Genomic DNA, 12,828 nt, shown 5'->3' on the forward strand with positions numbered 1-12,828 from the left:
GACCGGCACCGATCCGTGACGCATTTGCCACCGGGCCGTACAGAGACATTCAATAATTTATAACCGATCGCATTTTCTCCTACTAATCTTTCGCCAGTCCCACCAATAAGCTTGTTCATAGATGTATTATAAAACTCCTGATAGGAGGTCACCTTTTGCTATATTTGTTACATCATTGTTACATGGGACAATGCACATTAACAAACATCCATCCATCCATTTTCTACCGCTTGTCCCTTTTGGGGTCGCTGGAGCCTATCTCAGCTACAATCGGGCGGAAGGTGGGGTACACCCCGGACAAGTCGCCACCTCATCACAGGGCCAACACAGATAGACAGACAACATTCACACTCACATTCACACACTAGGGCCAATTTAGTGTTGCCAATCAACCTATCCCCAGGTGCATGTCTTTGGAGGTGGGAGGAAGCCGGAGTACCCGGAGGGAACCCACACAGTCACGGGGAGGACATGCAAACTCCACACAGAAAGATCCCGAACCCGGGTTTGAACTCAGGACTACTCAGGACCTTCGTATTGTGAGGCAGATGCACTAACCCCTTCTTCCACCGTGCTGCCCTACATTAACAACAGTGGCGTGCAGTCACTAGAGGCAGGGGAGGCACGGCCTCACCTGCTATCATGGAAAGAAAAAAATAGTAAAAAGAAAAAAAAAAAAAGAAATTGTTATATGTATCCAGTGATTATACTAAAGTTATTTTCCATTTAACTTCACCAGTTTTAGATTCTTTTTATTTTTATTTTCACATTTGCCGTTCAAATACTGAGAAGAGACGGTGCGGTGATCAGCAGCCAGTTGAGGCACGTCACTGCGTTGTGCCTCAACATGGAATGTGCACAATGACTGGGCTAACTGCTGGCCTGCTGTGCAGTGAGATCGTATTGCTATATGAATTATATTATACATTTCCATAGTTTAGTTAGCTGAGGTATATAATGTACAGTGTATTTTGTCAACAACTGTATGTGTGTAACTTATTTCTTGTGCTGAGCATTCATAAAACTGGAGGCTCGTCTCATAACCCCGCCTCCTGGTGCCAAGCACCTCCGCCGCGATGCACCGCCCGACGGGAGCGCCACACCATCCAAAGCCCACACCCAAACCCTCCACGTGCAAGACCGAATCCACCCAAAAAAAGTCACTTAACAAGAAGCCAAAAAGTGCAAAAACAACAATGCTTGCGCGGCGCGCCGGAGGAGCCGTCAACAGGGACACAACATTAGGTACATCTGCAGACGGCAGCGCGGATTTCATATTTCATTCATTCACAACTCTTCCAACACAAACACCACTGTTCCCGCACTTATAAGTAAAGGTAAGACCATAATAACGTTTTTTTTATTAAATGTGCTTTTTTGTGTGCATGCTACAGTTTGTAAGTGTAAAGTTAAAGTAAAGTACCAATGATTGTCACACACATACTAGGTGTGGTGAAATTTGTCCTCTGCATTTGACCCATCCCCTTGTTCACCCCCTGGGAGGTGAGGGGAGCAGTGGGCAGCAGCGGCGCCGTGCCTGGGAATAATTTTTGGTGATTTAACCCCCTATTCCAACCCTTGATGCTGAGTGCAAAGCAGGGAAGAATGCTGGTATGAGCTTTTAAACACATTAACTTAAAACATTAAACATAACTAATATAATATATTATATATATATATATATATATATATATAATATATAATATATTATATATACTATATATATATATATTATATATATATATATATATATATTATATTATATATATATATAATATAATATAATATATAATAATATAATTAAACATAAAACATAACTAAAAACATTAACTGCTGCCAATCACATGGTGAATAAGATACTCTTTAGGGTTCATATGTTTTGTAAATCTGACTGTGATGAAGTCAGTGCCTCACCAGACATGAACCTCACCGCACGCCACTGGTTAACAAACATATAAAATGTAATTGTAGCCGAAAGCTAGGTTCCAACTGCAGTCCGCAGAATGTTGATGACCTAAGATCAGGGCAGATCAGGAACAAAGTGACCATAGTAGTTAAAGTGCATAAGACAGATGGAGATGTGCTAAATTGTTGCATATAATAATTGTGCTGAAGGAAGAAAATACACATCTCACTTGGCCTAGTAAGTTAAAGTGCTGGTATTATTGCACATAGTCCTATTACACAAGTAGTTAGCAATAACAGATGTATTTACGCATGGAAAATTGGACAAACAAAGCTAACATTAATATATCTACGTATGAAATATTGCACAAAATATGAATACATAACTTTTAGAATGGAAATAGAAATCCACAGAAATGTATTCATTTTGTATGCACTTATTTGCTATATTTATCTGCCACACGTGGAAGGCCGGTCCGTGAAAATAATGCCTACATTAAACCGGCCCCTGGTGCAAAAAAGCTTGGGGACCCCTGATCTAGACTGTATGGGTCCTTCAAGTTACCAAAGCAGTACGTCAAAACATGAAGTTTTTGAGGTGAGTGGCCTATATACTCATGCTGTGTATTTATGATGTACTTTTCTCAAGTTTAGGTCCGACAGGTATACAGGTATATAAAATATGAACCATCTTGTGAAATGTGTTTTGTTGTATTTGAGTTTGCGTTATGACGAATGCGAGTTTAAATGGAAACTATGAAGGCAACATTGCCGTTCTCACTTCCCTTCAGCTCTGAAAACACTCATGCGGGCTTATGTGAAGCAGAAAATGATAAATCCTCACAAATCGATGCGTGTTTTGAATGCTAACTGCAAGTTATTGATCCGCGTTCCATCAGCGTGAACAGCTAAAGGTTTCATTAGTTTATCTGCCCATTGCCCCCCCACCTACGGTATATATGGATTTTCCTCTGCAGGATAGCGTCACCCTCAGCCACACCTTTTTCCTCCCCTCGTCTGTTTACTCAGCCCTTTCTGCACCTCTGCATATTGCCTCCCTCCCTCTTCTCCTTTCTTGCTCTCACCGCCGCATAGCTCTCATAGCTGCCTGTGCCTGATGCAGAGTTTTACAGCAGACTGTTGATCTCCGCTCTGCTTTCGTACTTTTTAGAGTGGCTCACAGTCGACACAACAGACATGCATGGAGACATCACACAAGTCTATACAAACTCAACATATTTAAATATACGAGGGCTGTCAAACGATAAAATATTCAATCGTAATTCATTGGATTTTGTCCATAGTCAACTCACAATTAATCTCGAATAGAAGTTTTCTTTAACCTATCTGTGACAATCTGTCACTTCACTTCTATTTGCGTTTCCTTGTTTTGTGTTTATTTCCTGCCAGCGCACCTATTTGATTTCCCTTTCCTGCATGTCTCTTCTGAGCGCTCGTTTTCCTCACCTGTCCCTGATTGGCAGCCCGGCACACCTGGTTGCAGTTGCCAATCAGGCTGCTATATATGCCCGCCTCGCCTGTTCCTCAGGGCTCGAGGATTGATTATTGTTTGAGAACCTCTGTTGTAGTGTTGTCCAGATACCAATATTTTGGTACCGGTACCAAAATTATTTTGATACTTTTCGATACTTTTCTAAATGAAGGGGACCACAAAAAATTGCATCATTGGATTTATTTATTTATTTATTTTAAATCTTAGGGTACATTAAACATATGTTTCTTATTGCAAGTTTGTCCTTAAATAAAATAGTGAACATACAAGAAAACTTATTTTTTATTAGTAAGCAAGCAAACAAAGCCTCCTAATTTAGTCTGCTGACACATGCAGTAAACAGGTTTTTTTCCAAACAAAATGAAAATAGCTAAAGTTGCACCAATTTATAAGACTGGAACCAATATGGATACAGAGCTAATGTTTCAACTTCAATGGCTTTAATTGAAATCACAGAAAAAATTACCAATGCATTAGATAGTAAAAAATGTGCGGCAGCTGTGTTTATGGATCTAATTAAAGCATTTGACACAATTAATCACAATATTTTAATCAAAAAACTAGAACGATATGGCATCACAGGGTTGGTCTTAAACTGGATAAGAAGTTATCTAACGAACAGGAAACAATACGTGAAGCTAGGCGAACACACACATTTACAACGCTAAATATATCTTGTGGTGTACCTCAGGGATAAATACTAGGACCTAAATTATTCAATCTCTATATGAATGACATTTGTAAAGTTACAATAGATTTAAAGTTAGTATTATTTACAACAGCGTTTTGTTCAGGAGAGAACACACAGAAGCTAATACAAATAATAACAGAAGAAATTAACAAATTAAAAAGATGGTTTGACAAAAACAGACTATCTTTAAATATCAGTAAAACTAAAATAATGCTATTTGGTAACAGTAGGAGAGAAAGTCAAACACAAATACAAATAGACAGAATAGAAATTGAAAGAGTAAATGAAACCAAATTTCTAGGTATAATGAATAATGATAAATTGAACTGGAAATCTCATGTAAAAAATATACAACATAAAGTAGCAAGAAACATGTCAATAATGAATAAAGCAAAACATGTTCTAGACCAAAAATCACTTCATATTCTCTACTGCTCGCCAGTGTTACCATATCTGAGCTACTGTGTAGAAATATGGGGAAATAATTACAAAAGTACACTTCATTCACTAACGCTGTTACAAAAAAAGATCAGTTAGAATAATACATAATGTTGGATATAGAGAACATACAAATCCTTTATTTAGTGAATCAAAGATACTGAAATTCCACGACATAGTGAATTTGCAAACAGCTAAAATTATACACAAAGCAAACTATAACCTGCTACCCAAGGATATACAACAATTCTTCTCAAAAAAAGAGGAGAAATATAATCTTGGAGAAAAATGTAATTTAAAACATTTGTATGCATGTACAACACTTAAGACCTTCAGTATATCAGTATGTGGAATTAAATTATGGAATGGATTAAGCAAAGCAATCAAACAATGTACTAATATGATACACTTCAAGAAACTCTTCAAACTTAAAGTGTTTACAAAGTACAAAGAAGAAGAACCATGATAAACATTCTGAATGTATTTCATCCATCCATTCTTTCATTCTCAAAATAATCTTACTCATCTCACCATATGAAATGTAACTTACTTCACCAATTATTATTTATTTATGTATTTTTATTGTGATTACTTATGGAGTATATTGTGAATAAATTGAGAACAGGAAGTGAACAAAAGTTTTAGCAACTGTTATGTAAAAGAAAAGGGGTAGGATTAAATAAGCTCTGCTTCTTCCTACTCCTTTTCGAACATGTTGTAAAGAGAAACTGGAAATTGTGATGTATCATGTTGTATGCTTGCATGTTCGAAATAAACTCAAACTCAAACATATTGTATCATTTTCCATTATATTATTTTGTCTAAATTATTAAGGACAAGTGGTAGAAAATGAATGATTAATCTACTTGTTCATTTACTGTTAATATCTGCTTACTTTCTCTTTTAACATGTTATATCTACACTTCTGTTAAAATGTAATAATTACTTATTCTTCTGTTGTTCGGATGCTTTACATTAGTTTTGTAAAATACCACAAATTTAGGTATCAATCCGATACCAAGTAGTAACAGGATCACACATTGGTCATATTCAAAGTCCTCATGTGTCCAGGGACATATTTCCTGAGTTTATAAACATACTATACATTTAAAAAAACGAAAGAAGATATCAATGTAATCATAGTATTATCGACTAGATACACTCCTGTGGTATCGTTAGAGTGGATGTTAGGTGTAGATCCACCAATGGCATTTGTTTACATTTTGACGCCGGTGAGCTGCGGTGTGTAGTGAAGCATGTTTAGCTATTCCTCGTCCTGCACGGATGATACTGTTGTACACTGTACATGAATGCTTCTCCTCTGTTAAATATATTAAAATCCTCTTACCTTCTCAGAAAGATGTCCAGGCATCGAGTAATTGTCTCTGGCCCCCTGCCTGCGAGAGGCAATGATGAGAGATATAGCAGATTAGTCTCGCTTAACAAGTGGTTGGCTAGCTACTGTAGGACGCAGGGACTAACGTTTATTGATAACTGGCCCTCTTTCTGGGGCAAACCAGGCTTGCTGATGAGAGACGGCCTTCACCCTAACCAGGAAGGCGCCATCATCCTGTCTAGAAACATAGACTACTATTTAAGTCTCACTTGACTGACTACACTAGAGCAAGCCCGGTCACAGGCAATTACAATGTCTGTTAGTCCGGGTGAGGAGTCAGTTAAGCTAGAACTAGCCAGCGCCAGGCTGGATAATCCATGTACGCATAGCAATTCTCTTAGAATAATACACAATTCACATAATGTTTTTTCTGTTGTGTCTGTGTCAGAGGTGGACATGCATTCTACTGAGGTGGCAAATTATGATATGTCCAGTCTATTGCAGCACCAAGCAAACAATCGGAAAATTCCCGTCATATCAATTCCTAGATATGGTCGAAACTATTTAAAGTGCACTACGCATAATAAACGCAACATTGTTAATATTGCCACTACGGATAATCTTAACAAAAACTCGTCAAAACAGCCCAATACCTATAATATGGGCTTTTTAAACATAAGATCATTGTCTCCCAAGGCGTTATTGGTTAATGAGGTCATTAGAGACAACAATCTTAACGTCATTGGTCTTAGCGAAACCTGGCTCAAACCGGACGAATTTTTTGCGCTCAATGAGGCATCTCCTCCTAACTATACGAATGCGCATGTTGCCCGCCCTCTTAAAAGGGGAGGGGGTGTCGCACTAATATACAATGAAAATTTCAACCTTACCCCTAACCTAAATAATAAATATAAATCGTTTGAGGTGCTTACTATGAGGTCTGTCACACCGCTACCTCTCGACCTGGCTGTTATCTACCGCCCCCTGGGCCCTATTCGGACTTTATCAGTGAATTCTCAGAGTTCGTTGCTGATCTAGTGACGCACGCCGACAATATAATCATAATGGGGGACTTTAATATCCATATGAATACCCCATCGGACCCTCAGTGCGTGGCGCTCCAAACCATAATTGATAGCTGTGGTCTTACACAAATAATACATGAACCCACGCATCGCAACGGTAATACAATAGATCTAGTGCTTGTCAGGGGTGTCACCACCTCCAAAGTTATGATACTTCCATATACTAAAGTAATGTCCGATCATTACCTTATAAAATTTGAAGTTTTGACTCTTTGTCAACAAGCTAATAATAATAATAACTGCTATAGCGGCCGCAACATTAATGCTGCCACAACGATGACTCTTGCTGACCTACTGCCTTCGGTAATAGCACCATTCCCAAATTATGTCGGCTCTATTGATAAACTCACTAACAACTTTGACGATGCCTTGCGCGAAATTATTGATAGTATAGCACCGCTAAAGCAAAAAAGGGCCCCTAAAAGGCGCACCCCATGGTTTACAGAAGAAATTAGAGCTCATAAATTATCATGTAGAAAACTGGAACGCAAATGGCGCGCGACTAAACTTGAGGTTTTCCATCAAGCATGGAGTGATAGTTTAATAACTTATAAACGCATGCTTACCTTAGCTAAAGCTAAATACTACTCAAATCTCATCCGCCTCAACAAAAACGATCCTAAATTTCTGTTTAGTACAGTAGCATCGCTAACCCAACAAGGGACTCCTCCCAGTAGCTCCACCCACTCGGCAGATGATTTTATGAATTTCTTTAATAAGAAAATTGAACTCATTAGAAAGGAGATTAAAGACAACGCATCCCAGCTACAACTGGGCTCTATTAACACAAATACGACTGTATATACGACGGACACTGCCCTCCAAAATAGTCTCTCTATTTTTGATGAAATAACATTAGAGGAATTATTACAGCGTGTAAGTGGGATAAAACAAACAACATGTTTACTTGACCCACTTCCTGGGAAACTTATCAAGGAACTGTTTGTATTATTAGGTCCATCAGTGTTAAATATTATAAACTTATCACTTTCCTCCGGCACTGTTCCCCTAGCATTCAAAAAAGCGGTTATTCATCCTCTGCTCAAAAGACCTAACCTCGATCCTGACCTCATGGTAAACTACCGACCGGTCTCCCACCTTCCGTTTATTTCCAAAATTCTCGAAAAAACTGTTGCACAGCAGCTAAATGAACACTTAGTGACTAACAATCTCTGTGAACCTTTTCAATCCGGTTTCAGGGCAAATCACTCTACGGAGACAGCCCTCGCAAAAATGACTAATGATCTATTGCTAACGATGGATTCTGATGCGTCATCTATGTTGCTGCTTCTTGATCTTAGCGCCGCTTTCGATACCGTCGATCATAATATTTTATTAGAGCGTATCAAAACACGTATTGGTATGTCAGACTTAGCCTTGTCTTGGTTTAACTCTTATCTTACTGACAGGATGCAGTGCGTCTCCCATAACAATGTGACCTCGGACTATGTCAAGGTAACGTGCGGAGTTCCCCAGGGTTCGGTTCTTGGCCCTGCACTCTTTAGTATTTACATGCTGCCGCTGGGTGACATCATACGCAAGTACGGTGTTAGCTTTCACTGTTATGCTGATGACACTCAACTCTACATGCCCCTAAAGCTGACCAACACGCCGGACTGTAGTCAGCTGGAGGCGTGTCTTAATGAAATTAAACAATGGATGTCCGCTAACTTTTTGCAACTCAACGCTAAGAAAACGGAAATGCTGATTATCGGTCCTGCTAGACACCAACATCTATTTAATAATACCACCTTAACATTTGACAACCAAACAATTAAACAAGGAGACTCGGTAAAGAATCTGGGTATTATCTTCGACCCAACTCTCTCGTTTGAGTCACACATTAAGAGTGTTACTAAAACGGCCTTCTTTCATCTCCGTAATATCGCTAAAATTCGTTCCATCTTGTCCACTAGCGACGCTGAGATCATTATTCATGCGTTCGTTACGTCTCGTCTCGATTACTGTAACGTATTATTTTCGGGCCTCCCTATGTCTAGCATTAAAAGATTACAGTTGGTACAAAATGCGGCTGCAAGGCTTTTGACAAAAACAAGAAAGTTTGATCATATTACGCCTATACTGGCTCACTTGCACTGGCTTCCTGTGCACTTAAGATGCGACTTTAAGGTTTTACTACTTACGTATAAAATATTACACGGTTTAGCTCCAGCCTATCTCGCCGATTGTATTGTACCATATGTCCCGACAAGAAATCTGCGTTCAAAGAACTCCGGCTTATTAGTGATTCCCAGAGCCAAAAAAAAGTCTGCGGGCTATAGAGCGTTTTCTATTCGGGCTCCAGTACTCTGGAATGCCCTCCCGGTAACAGTTAGAGATGCTACCTCAGTAGAAGCATTTAAGTCCCATCTTAAAACTCATTTGTATAATCTAGCCTTTAAATAGACCCCCCCTTTTTTAGACCAGTTGATCTGCCGTTTCTTTTCTTCTCTCCTCTTCTCCCCTGTCCCTTGCGAGGGGGAGTTGCATAGGTCCGGTGGCCATGGATGAAGTGCTGGCTGTCCAGAGCCGGGACCCCGGGTGGACCACTAGCCTGTGCATCGGTTGGGGACATCTCTGCGCTGCTGACCCGTCTCCGCTCGGGATGGTTTCCTGTTGGCCCCGCTGTGGACTGGACTCCCGCTGATGTGTTGGATCCACTGTGGACTGGACTTTCACAATGTTATGTCAGACCCACTCGACATCCGTTGCTTTCGGTCTCCCCTAGAGGGGGGGGGTTACCCACATATGCGGTCCTCTCCAAGGTTTCTCATAGTCATTCACCGACGTCCCACTGGGGTGAGTTTTTCCTTGCCCGTATGTGGGCTCTGTACCGAGGATGTCGTTGTGGCTTGTACAGCCCTTTGAGACACTTGTGATTTAGGGCTATATAAATAAACATTGATTGATTGATTGACCTTCTCGCCGTTCTCCTGGTTCCTGCATCTTGGGGTCACAAATACCACAGCCATGCGAGTTTGCAACACTATCAACACGCACACGCACAGACCCACACACACCTAATCCATTTCTTATATATATTTTGAATTGTATTTTTAAACTTTCCCCACTAATTCTGCTACTAATGCTCACTCTGTCTCGTCACTTGTTTCTCCATCAGTCTGGACTCTAACGTCATTTGCGTAAGTGTGTTTGGCGGCGCACCAAGTCGACCGGGGGCACAACAACCACGAGCACAAATGACTGAATAGAGTACATACAGATGAAGCCACCATTAATCCCAAGTGGCGTACTTATGATAACCAGTGTTGGGTTAGTTACTGAAAACCAGTAACTAGCTACAATTACTAGTTACTTAATTTCAAAAGTAACTCAGTTACTAACTCAGTTACTTACATCAAAAAGTAATGCGTTACTGTGAAAAGTAACTATTTAGTTACTTCTTTTTTTCTTCTTTTTTTTTTTAAAGCTCCCATTAATGCCCTTTTAGCCTTCATTTCAGTACTGTTATTGCACTGGAGAATAATACAATCTGTTGATCAACTTGACATGCATTTTTATTTTCATTTTAACATAATTAATGAAAAACAGTGCAACATAAAAAGGCATTTCTCCTTTCTTTAAACTTGGACCAATGACCATTAATAAAAAACAAGTTAAAGTGCAACATAAGAAGGCACATCATCTTCCTTGAAACATAGATAGTGAAATAAAGCCTGACATCTGGAGTGATGCTGCTGTCTTCCACACTTGGAGCCATGGATTGTAGAATCCTTGTTTTCAGTGGCAGGATCATTGACACTGATGGTGAAGTTTCAGTGCTCAGTAGAGATGTAACGCTTTTGAGGGGTTTAAGCACCTGGAGGAGCTCCTCTGCCACTCTCACATCATCATCAGACAAGTTGATGATGTCTTTGACATTTGCCTTTAGGGTCTTGTGGGTCAATGCAGAGTATATAGCTGCCTGCTGCTGCTGCAACATATCATAAGTGGAGTTCCACTTCGTTGGGACATCATGTATGAGCTTTATGAGTAGGCAGCTTTAGCATTTCTTGCTTTGTCTTAAGCACATGAGCAGCTGTTGTGCTAGAAAACCTCCTTCCTGATCCATCCTATTGACTGAGATTCCCTTCTGTGATGCCAAATTCACTACATGTGCAAAGCACCTACCTGTGGTCCCAGTCCTGCCTCATTCACTGAAATTATTAGATTTTTGGCATTATCACTTGTGACTGGGATATCTTTATCTTCCATTCCTCCACTGCTTGTGTCAGTACCTGCGCAAGGTGACTCTCGTAGAGGGGGCGTGTCTTCTCATCTGCCAGTCTGCTGTGATAAAGTGAGCACTTATCGTCACATAGTTTCCCTGGACGTGCACCAGTCTGTCGTGAGCGCAACAGATGATGCTCGGGATAGTTCATCCACAACTTTTTTCTTCTCCTGCTCATAAAGATCTGGCACAATCTTATCGCTGAAGTGGGTGCGCGACAGGATGTCGTAACGTGGCTCAAGCACGTTCAGCATGTGTTTAAAACCCTCGTTTTGCACAACGGAGTCTGCATCTATAAACACACCGATTAAATGGCGCGGGGCGTTCAAGCTCCTCCGTTACTCCGCTCGCCATGACCACGCTGTGTGTGGACTGAACGTGCATGCGAACAACCTTTTTGTTTTGTTTTATATATCAAACCGCGGATCACATGTGTGCCTCCCCTTCCCATACCCACACCCAGACACACACACACACGCCTCTTTTCTTCTCTCCGGCTTGTGACAGAGGAAGATTTAGAAGAACGACACCGCAGCGCATCTGCTTCTAGCCGATACTACATAAAAAATAACGTAAAATAACGCAGTAACGCATCATGTAGTAACGGTAACTGAGTTACTGAATATAAAAAAATAACGCGTTAGATTACTAGTTACCGCCGAAACTAACGGCGTTACAGTAACGCGTTACTTTGTAACGCGTTAGTCCCAACACTGATGATAACTATAAGGACCATTAATGCAGATCCAATACCCAGTATAGGTATTGGTCGGAAACTGGCCAAATTTGCTTGTCGAGAAAATATCAACAACTCAGATCTTCTGAGTTGTAGGCCAAACTGCTACTTGAATGCTCTGCATGACACACCATGAACAGATGCAGTGTGGAAGTGAAGCTAGCTAACACAGTTGCTAAACCGTGTCAATTGGGTTAACGCCGTTGTCATGTCAGCCGTGTGGACTAACTTTACTTGCAAGGATAAGCAAAGTAAAGGCCGTGTAGGATTTGTGCCACGTGAGCGACTCAAGGGGACGCAGCAACATTTGACATTTCAACACCACAAATTTGATCAAACATTTGCAGTACCATCACGGTAAGAATGTGAAGTTATGTCTGTTACAGTCATCTCGTGCTAAGAAGAAGGCTGAGCCAGGACAAGTCATTCAATAGGAAGATTTGTCTGTGCAGCTTGACCGAAAGGCTCCTCAGCCCTTCAGCTAACTTTACAACTCGTTTTTTCTTTTTTGCAGCTTTTTTGCTATGCCAATGAGGTCCTGTATCGTCCATATTGAGAGTGTAATATCTAATTGTACACTAATTCATAGGGCTGTGAATCTTTGGGTGTCCCACGATTCGATTCAATATCGATTCTTGGGGTCACGATTCGATTCAAAATCTATTTTTTTCAATTCAACACGATTCTCGATTGAAAAACGATTTTTTTCCCGATTGAAAACGATTCTCTATTCAGTCAATACATAGGATTTCAGCAGGATCTACCCCAGTCTGCTGACATGCAAGCAGAGTAGTAGATTTTTGTAAAAAGCTTTTATAATTGTAAAGGGCAATGTTTTATCAACTGATTGCAATAATGTAAATTTGTTTTAACTATTAAATGAACCAAAAGTA

This window comes from Entelurus aequoreus, linkage group LG11 (genome assembly GCF_033978785.1).
Source record: "Entelurus aequoreus isolate RoL-2023_Sb linkage group LG11, RoL_Eaeq_v1.1, whole genome shotgun sequence".
NCBI lineage: Eukaryota > Metazoa > Chordata > Actinopteri > Syngnathiformes > Syngnathidae > Entelurus > Entelurus aequoreus.